The following is a 4259-nucleotide window of genomic DNA, read 5'->3' on the forward strand; positions in this document are numbered from 1 at the left end:
TCAAACCCGCAATTATATCTATGGTGCAGCAGAACCAATTTGGTGGAGGACCTCATGAAGACCCCAATCAACACTTAGAGGTCTTTTATGAAATATGTGGTACCATAAAAATGAATGGAGTTCCTTCAGAAGCAGTTAGATTATTATTATTTGGGTTTTCTTTAAGAGATAGGGCAAAGCAATGGCTGAATTCTTTGGCCCCTAATAGCATCACCACTTGGGAGCAGTGTGAGCAACAGTTTCTTGATAAATTCTATCCACCAAGCAAAACAACTCATATGAGGAATTTATTTGCAAGCTTCAAGCAAACTGACTCAGAATCTCTTTTTGAAGCATGGGATAGATATAATAGTATGCTCAGACAATGCCCACATCATGGGTTGGAAAGATGGTTAGTGTTGCACACTTTTTATAATGGTATCAACTATCATACCAAAGTGTCCCTTGATTCAGCTGCTGGAGGGGAACTTATGAATAAAAGTTTAGATGAAGCTGAAGAAATTATTGACAGTGTAGCACGAAATCATCATCAATGGGCAAATGAAAGAAGTGGTGGCTATTCTTCTATAAACCCAACAATTAAAGCATCAAGGAAGTTTGATGTAGATGCAGTCACTCTTTTGTCTGCAAAATTGGATGCTCTTACAAAGAAATTTGAGAATATGGGGACTAGTGCTAATATGGTCAATGCTATTAGTACATCTTGTGAAGTATGTGGGAGTTCAGAGCACTCAAATGACTCATGTCCATTGGGAGCTATCACTGCACAAATCAATCAACTGGAACAATGTGATGCAATCATGAGTTACAATCAAAGGCAGAACAACCCATACTCAAATACTTATAACCCTGGATGGAAGAGCCATCCCAATTTTTCTTACAGAAATAATCAAGATCAAGGACCATCTATGGGGGCAAGACCAAATTTTCAAGCTGGGCAACAAAATTTTCAACATCTATCTTCTCAAGGCTTACCAAAGTCAAATATGGAAAAGATGCTTGAAGAAATTATCTCAAGTCAGAATGAAATGAAGCAAGATTTAGCAAAGCTCATTCAGAGAATGGATAATTCTGAAAAGCATCAAAAGATCCAGGATAGTCAAATTGCCCAACTAGCTTCCTCATCATCTGGAGCACCAGGACAACTTCCAGGAAAACTTGATGTGAATCCTATGGAGCATTGCAATAGAATTGAGCTTAGGAGCGGACGGACCTTGGGAGACTCCCAAGTGACTGCTCCAAAAGGGATACAAAAAGAAGAAGAGCTCTCTCCTCTTATACCAAATCAGATTCAAGCTAATGAGGGGAGTACCATTGAGGTTGAAGAGACTCCTCCACTGAACTATCAGAGCAAAGCTGTCCCTTTTCCTCAGAGACTTACAATGCTCAAGAAGGATGAAGAATTTGGCAAGTTTTTAGAAAAAGTTAAGGAAATTTGTGTAGAGGTACCTCTTATTGATGCTATTCTTCAAATGCCTAGATTTGCCAAATTCCTGAAGGATCTCATGTCAAACAAAAGAAGAAGAGGAGAGGTTGAGACCATTGCGCTTAGTGAGGAATGTAGTGCTATTTTGGAGAAGAACACTTCCCTAAAATTAAAGGACCCAGGGAGCTTTTATATTCCTTGCAACATAGGAAAAGAATTTTTTGAAAAAGCTTTTTGTGATTTGGGGGCAAGTGTTAGCCTCATTCCCTATTCAATTTGTAATAAATTGGGTCTCAAAAACATTAAACTTACTACTATGGCACTTCAACATGCCGATCATTCCTGCAGGTACCCTTTGGGTATTATAGAAGATGTGCCAGTAGAGGTGGATGGGAATGTTATTCCCACAGATTTTGTCGTGTTGGACATGGAAGAGGACCCCAGGATTCCTATCATATTAGGAAGACCTTTCCTTGCTACAGCTGGAGCTATAATTGATGTCAAAAATCATAAGCTTTCTTTGGTAATTGGTAAGGAAAGGTTGGAATATGATTTATCTAATATCTCTAACCATGTCTCGTCTCTTTTAAATGCTTGTAGCAGGACAAGCATTTATAAACTTGAGGAATGGAATTTCCATCCTCATGGAAGGCCACCAAACGAAGGAGACAATGTGGTGGAAGATGTTGGGAGAAGATCTCCCAACAAAAACGAAAAGTATATCTGTCCTCCAAGGGCGAGGAAAAGAAGTGAATGATCAAGTTTGGTCAAGCTAAAGACCTTAAACAAGCGCTTCTTGGGAGGCAACCCAAGGGTTCTTTTAGTTAGTTTTAATTTGTATTTTAATTTCTTTTAGTTTGATGCTTTCTTTTGATTTTATTTTCAGGTTAGGTGCAAAACAGAGCCCGACCGTGTGCTATACACGGCCAGGCAAAGGTTGCAGAGAAGGGAAGTGCTTGGGTCGTGTCATCCAGACATTGCCGTGTAGGATCTCCCGAGGAGAAAAAGGTCTAGGTCGTGTCTCAAACACGGCCGTGTAAAGAATCCCGAGAAGAAAGATGGAGAGGTCGTGTCTCAAACACGGCCGTGTAAAGAATCCCGAGAAGAAAGATGGAGAGGCCGTGTCCCAGACACGACCGTGCGAAGAATCCAGAGAAGGAAGAGGGGAAGGCCGTGTGGATCTGCACGGCCTGTGTAGGAGAGTTATTAAAGTCCTCTTTCTACCTTACACGGCCAGATCTTGGCCGTGTTCCGCACACCCCCAACTCTCCAAAACATATCTTTCTCTCCCATTCTCTTAAAAACTCCTCTCTAATCTCTCAAGATCTCTTAGATCCGGATTCTCCTCCTCTCTAAGACTTGGACTTTTTGTTCTCCTAACCTAAGATCTTTGCTCTTTGAAGTTTTGTTCTTTGAGTTCCATTTTTCCAACCCTAGATAATTCTTCCCCTATCTAAACTCATCAAGATGTCCAATATTTTGAAGAAACTTCGCAAAGGAGGTGGTGGATCCAGTGGAGACAAAGAGAAGGAGCCATCAAGGGACAAAGGAAAACAACCAGTGAAGGGCAAAGGCAAAAGGACTTCACGCAACGAAGGTAATGACAATGAATTCAATATTGTGTTTAGAAATGATGATCAAGTAACTAGATTTGCAATTCTTGTCAATAGAAAGATAGTGTGTACTAGATATATGGACCCAACTGTTCTTGATATGCTTGGAATATGTAGATTTGATGATTGGGTTTTTGGATTGGAGTGATATTATGTACACACATTTTCCTACATATCCTCATCTTGTTTTGGAATTTTTAAGTTTGATGTCCATTTTACTAATGAAGATGATTATTTTGGAAAAATCTCATTTAGACTAATGAATCAAGAATTTCTATGGGCATTTAGTGACTTTAATTCTTGTTTTGGATTAACCACCGGTAACCCTTGTAGGTTTGATCCAAGGTTTAATTGGAATCATTTTTGGAATGCAATAACTGGGTTAGATCAACCTTATGAGCCTTCAAGAGCTAAGGCCTCCCATATGCAAAACCCCATCTTTAGGTATCTACATAGAGTCATGGGTAAAACTATTTTTGGTAGGGGAGAGAGTGATGGGGTGGTTAAAAAGATAGAGCTTTATGCTTTATGGGCTATGCTTTATAAGGTTGAATTTGATTCTGGTTTTCATTTTGGTCAAACCTTATTAAGATCTGCTAGGGCATCATCGGGATCAATTATTTTTGGTGGTTTGATTACCCGAATAACTTATAATTTAAATCTTGATGTTGATGGATTGGAAATAATTCATGGTAATGACATGATTGACATTGATGCATGTCTTGCTATGAAAATGATCGTTCGGGATGAGAATGGTTTCGCGTTTCCTAGGAGGAGTGGTTCTCCTTTACCCCTTCCTTTTCCTGAACGAACTACTATTCGTAACCCGGCTAATTGGGTAATTTCTGAGTTAGATTTTGAGGATAACCCTTCTATACCTGGAGACACCGAGCCACATCATGAGCCCTCGTCATATGGACACCCGCAACCTTCTAGTTTTATGGAGCTCGCTAGGCATTCTTTTGCATATGGCACGGGGTCTTCTAGGTTTGATTTTTCAGATTTTCGTACGTCTCTAGAATCACTTCATGAGAAGCAAGATTCCCAACGAAAAATGTTGGAGGGGTGCTTCTCTTTATCTGATGATCAGTTTAGGGAGGTACAAAATCATTTTCAGTTTACGAGGAATTTTCAAGGTCAAGTGGCGAGTTTGTGCAGGATTATGATACTGATCAGGCTAGGATGAGAGATTTTATGTAGAGCATGATGCTTACTAGCCA

At 39.8% G+C, this 4259-nt stretch overlaps 1 non-coding gene across 1 annotated transcript; it reads right to left on the reverse strand.

The window, feature by feature from the left end:
- Positions 1 to 276: 276 nt before the first annotated feature.
- On the reverse strand, positions 277 to 382 carry LOC121993435. Its single transcript, XR_006115280.1, has one exon. It is a non-coding gene; the product is annotated as a small nucleolar RNA R71 (small nucleolar RNA).
- Positions 383 to 4259: the final 3877 nt, after the last annotated feature.

The sequence above is a fragment of the Zingiber officinale genome, chromosome 6B (genome assembly GCF_018446385.1).
Source record: "Zingiber officinale cultivar Zhangliang chromosome 6B, Zo_v1.1, whole genome shotgun sequence".
Classification (NCBI taxonomy): domain Eukaryota; kingdom Viridiplantae; phylum Streptophyta; class Magnoliopsida; order Zingiberales; family Zingiberaceae; genus Zingiber; species Zingiber officinale.